At 52.7% G+C, this 5,807-nt stretch overlaps 1 pseudogene; it reads right to left on the bottom strand.

The window, feature by feature from the left end:
- LOC103751506 overlaps positions 1-2,154 on the bottom strand; it is an 18,017-nt pseudogene extending 15,863 nt beyond the window's left edge.
- Positions 2,155-5,807: the final 3,653 nt, after the last annotated feature.

Here is a 5,807-nt window from a genome sequence, read left to right as displayed (position 1 = left end):
GTGTGTGTGTGCGTGTGTGTGTGTGCGTGTGTGTGTGTGCGTGTGTGTGTGCGTGTGCGTGTGTGTACCATGGTGTGTGTGTGGAGGTCAAAGCACAACTTGCATAAGTTGGTTCTCTCCTTTCATCATGTGGGCTGGGAATCGAACCCCTGTTGTCAGGCTGGGCGGCAAGTGCTTTTGTCTGCTGAGCCATCTTGCCAGCCCTAAGGAACTTTAAGTTCTCCCAAATCTAGACTTTGAAGTTCAAGAATCAAGCTCCATCTGCACCTCCATATCTGCAAACCAGCCTGTTTTGATCTGACCAAAGCATAGGGTGGGGTTTATTTACAGAAGAGTAAATATCTTCCCCCATTTATGGCTGCTCTGTAAAGTCTACACTCAAATATAGACTTCCCGACAGACACCCAAAATGGCAAGAGAAGTGCCTCATGGTGTTCTCGGCTTATATATCCTTTGCCCCTCGTGCAGGCTCTGCGGATCGGCGGGTCCACTGCGGGGAGTGCAGGCTCTGCGGATCGGCGGGTCCACTGCGGGGAGTGCAGGCTCTGCGCCAAGGCAGGTTGCCAGGCGGGCTCTGCGGGCTGCAGGCGGGCTGCGCCAATCCGCAGGGGGCTCAGGCTAGCTGCGGGGTGCTCCCCCTCAGCTCGTGGGTCGTTGGCGGGGGAGGTGCAGGAACGGCGAATGCAGAAGCTTCTCGAGTGAATGTTGACGGAAGCATAGCTTCTTCTTGGCAAGAGAAGTGCCTCATGGTGTTCTCGGCTTATATATCCTTTGCCCCTCGTGCAGGCTCTGCGGATCGGCGGGTCCACTGCGGTGTGTGTGCGTGTGTGTGTGCGTGTGCGTGTGTGTACCATGGTGTGTGTGTGGAGGTCAAAGCACAACTTGCATAAGTTGGTTCTCTCCTTTCATCATGTGGGCTGGGAATCGAACCCCTGTTGTCAGGCTGGGCGGCAAGTGCTTTTGTCTGCTGAGCCATCTTGCCAGCCCTAAGGAACTTTAAGTTCTCCCAAATCTAGACTTTGAAGTTCAAGAATCAAGCTCCATCTGCACCTCCATATCTGCAAACCAGCCTGTTTTGATCTGACCAAAGCATAGGGTGGGGTTTATTTACAGAAGAGTAAATATCTTCCCCCATTTATGGCTGCTCTGTAAAGTCTACACTCAAATATAGACTTCCCGACAGACACCCAAAATGGCAAGAGAAGTGCCTCATGGTGTTCTCGGCTTATATATCCTTTGCCCCTCCCCCCACACGCAGCTAAGGTGGACTGATTGGGTGGGAGGGGTAACTGACCCCCCCTTGACTCCTTGGTGAGTGTAGGAAGGAGGTGTGACTATAGCTTGCCAGCATGGTGGTCAGAGGACACTTCCAGTTAACACTCCACCCCTTCCTCCGGCTCTTACATTCTTTCTGCCAACCTCTTCCACAAAAGTCCCTGAGCCTTGGAGGGGGTGGTAGGTGGGGGGTGATCTTCCTCCCGTTGTGGCAAGGCGCCGAACTTTTGGGTCTCTGCATCCTGTTTTCCATGGGCTGTTGGACAGTTTCGGTGGGATTCCATCTACTATAAAAACACACACAGCAAAATGCAAGAACATCCAAACAGTGGCTGCTGTGATAACTTAACCTATGGTGTAACACAAATGCTTGGTCGGTGCCTTAGCAGGTGCATCTTTTCCATCTGACAAAGCAATGGCCGTGACTTCCCACTGGGGCCTGTATCCTCCCCTGCCACAGGGGGTTGGTCTGGTCTACAGAGCCAGCTGTGTGTTCCACCCCTAGGACTGGCATTATATACAATTGAAAAGAAAGCAGTCTTTCTTTGACTAACTTTCCATTTACAGAGGAACTGGGTCGCTGTTGTTGTGCGGGTCTCGCTGCTGGGCAGGTCTCTGGCTCTCCGAGGCTGGGAGTGCAGGCTCTGCGGATCGGCGGGTCCACTGCGGGGAGTGCAGGCTCTGCGCCAAGGCAGGTTGCCAGGCGGGCTCTGCGGGCTGCAGGCGGGCTGCGCCAATCCGCAGGGGGCTCAGGCTAGCTGCGGGGCGCTCCCCCTCAGCTCGTGGGTCGTTGGCGGGGGAGGTGCAGGAACGGCGAATGCAGAAGCTTCTCGAGTGAATGTTGACGGAAGCATAGCTTCTTCTGGGAAGACTGCTCATAGGCTGGTCCCAGGCGCAGTGAAACACAACTCAGCTCAGTCGGATTCAGTGATACAGCTCAGTTAGACTCAGTGATACAGCTCCGGTTTATTAGGGTGAAACTAGAAGATTTATAGTGTGGAGGCAGTAGCAAAAGCCTCAGCTGATAGGTGCTCTGTAGTATGCTTCATTTACATGTGGCGGTGGGCTTCTATCAATCAGGCTGTCAGACAATGCCTGATTATCATATAGAAAAAAACCTGGTAGTTTCTATGCCAGAGGTCATGTTTCAGGTAAGGCATCTGTGGCGGGCACTTCAAAGGTGAGCCAGGAAGAGAGTAGGAGGCGCCCGGCTGAAAAGGGGAGTCTTTCCATCAAGGCGCCGAGCTGGCTCGTGGCTATCCGGACATGGAGAGACTGCGACCCTAACAGCAGGGTTCCCCAACAGGTCTGCTGAGGCCCTCAGCCTGCCCTGTGCAGTTAAGAGCAGCTGTGAAAAACAAGAAACAAACAGCTGGCTGAAGGTGTGAGGGAAGCAGGACAGACGGACGAGGAAGCCGGAGGAGGTGGCGCCCGCCTTTAATCCCAGCACTCGGGAGGCAGAGGCAGACGGAGCTCTGTGAGTTCGAGGCCAGCCTGGTCTACCTAGTGAGTTCCAGGCCAGCTGGGGCTACAGGGAGACCCTATCTCAAAAAGACAAAAAGACCAAAACCCAAACAGATGTATGAAGCTACTTCTCTGTACAGTTTTTACGGCTCTACAGGCCCCACCATTGAGAGGGTAGGTCTCCACCTGAAGCCGTTGGTCCCTACCCTGAGAGTCAGCGTGGAGCCTGTGCCCCCCACTCTCTCCTGGCAGTCAGGGGTCCTCTTGATGTCTGTGTCTCTCCAGTGTCTTCTGAGTCCTTTGGTGTGTGGCTTTCCTGGGAAAGACACAGGAATGTGTGTTCACTCCCCACAGGGCACTGAGGTGGACCAAAGAAACAGTTATACCCATGCCTATCTTGGGGAACCAGTATGTTTATTAGGGTCACTCACAGGAGTGTGGTGAGGGGTCACAGGAATGTGGGGAACTCAAAGGCAGATGCATCCCTGAAGCCCAGGCCAGCACTGGTGTCAACTTACATCCTGCACAACTTGTAGGCAGCTCCACGGAAGAGCCTCGTCTCCTGGCACTTGTTAGAGCTTATATAAGCTTGGAGGAGTGAGCTTGTGAGTTGTGTTTCTGGCTCTGGGTGCTGTGCTTCCACCCTCGTCCATCCCACTTCCTCCCAGCGTTGCGCACCATCCAAGGACGCCTGCCTGGGTCCACAGAGCAGGACAGTCCACCCTCACTGCCAGCCCAGGTAGTGGACTGACACCAGTGGCTTCATCTTCAAATGAGGCTCCGTGAGCTCCATTCCTGAGTCCTCTAAGTCTCATGGCCTCCTTGAAGGTGCTGGGATTCCCCCAGGATGCTGGTGAACCTGACGGAATAGACCTGTTATGGGGACGCTGCATCCATGCCTCAGCTGCCCCCAGCATGGGTTCCACGGTGATGTGCGGGGAAGGCTGCTGTTCATGACCAGGTCAAGGTGGGCAGAGTTCAGAGCCTGTAGAGCCACCTGTGGCTTGTTTCTGAGCAGTGGGAGTGGGCTGAGCTGAGGCAGGTGACCTTCAAGAGGCGAGTGGACCCTGCTTGGGATGGGCTGCGGACACCGCATCACAGGAAGCCCCGCCTCTCTTGCTCTTCCTGGATGGTGCCCAAGACCTCACATTAAAATGTACACCATCAGCAAATCGTTAAAAGAGGAAAATCCCACAATAGAAAATAAGCAGGAGAGGGGAGGAAGGAGAGGAGGAAGAGGAGGAGGAAGGGAGGGAGGGAGGAACTGCAGCTGGACTGACACTGGAGAAAACCTTTCAGACAAAGGAAACTGCTGGATGTGGTGGCGCATGCCTTTAAATCCAGCATTCAGGAGGCAGAGGTAGGCTTATCTCTGTGAGTTCAAGGCCAGCCTGGTCTACATAGTAAGTGCCAGGCCACCTGGGACCACAGGGAAACCCTGTCTCAAAAGGAAAAAAAAAAAAAAAAGGAAACCTCATGATCACGGAAGCTGGAGTGCAATTCTATCAATGGGCGTCTGTATAACTTAGACTCAGATTAATGGAGTGACTTAAAGAGCATTTTCCCTTAAATGTTTCCAAACTCTGTTTATCCTGCCTGTGTTATTTTTAGATAATTTGGGGTCTGGGTAAGCTGTCCCCTGATTCTCAGAATAAAATCAGTCTAGCAGGGGTGGAAGGGCTTAACAATGGAGGGGACCAAGCTGGAATTTCACTGTTTTTATTCACAACGTGGGCAGCAAGCTATCTGACAACGCTAATTTCCTGTTCTCGCATAAATAAACAAGACAGCGTTTTGGAGGGCGGCTTTATATGCAGTCCACAACAAAACCAACATCACGCTTACCTACCAGGACGTGGTATTCCCTGAAGATTGGAGGAACCGAGGTGAGGAGGGAGAGTGAGTCCCTCCTGTTCTCTCCTCCTGACTGAGGTCTGGTCCGAGTTGAAGATCCAAGCAGGTGTCTTTATTCTCTGCAACTGGCTAGGGCAGTTGGAACCAGAACATTCTTTGAAAGCAGAGCCCTGGAGTGGGCTTTCGGGCTGGGCCACTTGCCAGACAGACACTGGTGGGAACCTCCCTGTTCTGGGTAGAGACGATTCTGGCACAGTGCAGGTATGTTACTGGTGGTTATATAAGTTCATAGAAAGACCCTGTTTTTAAAATCAAAAAAGATGGAGAGACAGCTCAGTGATAAGAGGGTGTACTGCTCTTGCAGAGGACCCAAGTTTGGTTCCCAGATCCCACATCAGGCAGCTCACAACCACCTGGAGGGGTGTCTGGTGCCCCTTTCTGGCCTCCACAGGCACCTAAACTCATGTGTACATACACCCTCCAACAGACATATAATTAAAAAAATAAATCTTTGGGAACTGGAGAGATGACTCAGCTGTTAAGAGTACTGACTGCTCTTGTGGAGGACCCGGGTTCGATTCCCAACACCCACATGGTGGCTAACAACTGTCCTTAACTCCAGTTCCAATGGATCCAATGCTCTCTTCTGACCTCCTCAGGCATTGCACTATATAAGTGCACCTACCTACATGCAAGCAATATATGCATGCATATAAAATAACAAATAAAATATTTTTAAAATAAATTTTTTAAAAATAAAGCAATTTATGCCTTTGTAGGGAAGACGGTGTTTCATGCTCAGCATCCTGCAGCAGGTGCACCCACACTGCACACGCCGCCTGCCCGGCCCAGGCACAGAGGTCTAGGACTACCAGAAGCAAACGTTCCCAGCCACATTCAGAGGGGCAGCAGCAGCCCCATCTCGCTTCACCCAGTCATCCATAACCTGCCAGGGTGTGCACAGTAAGGTATGCTGGGTGGCTCAGAGGGGAAGGTGCCTGTGATGCAAGTGTGAAGATTTGAGCTCAGATCCCCAGGACCCATGTAATAGCCGGGTACAGTGGTGCACATTTGTGACCCTGGTACTTGGAGGCGGAGACAGGAGGACCTAGAGCTCACTGGCCAGCCAGCCTAGCTGAATCCATGAGCTCCAGGTTCAGGGAGAGATGCCGCCTCGAAGCCCAGGTGGGGAGTGACGAGGGGGAAGTGTGACA

This window comes from Nannospalax galili, unplaced genomic scaffold (assembly GCF_000622305.1).
Source record: "Nannospalax galili isolate Female #2095 unplaced genomic scaffold, S.galili_v1.0 scaffold1307, whole genome shotgun sequence".
Classification (NCBI taxonomy): domain Eukaryota; kingdom Metazoa; phylum Chordata; class Mammalia; order Rodentia; family Spalacidae; genus Nannospalax; species Nannospalax galili.
The sequence above is the reverse complement of the archived record's forward strand: the minus strand, read 5'-3'. Positions and strand labels throughout refer to the sequence as shown.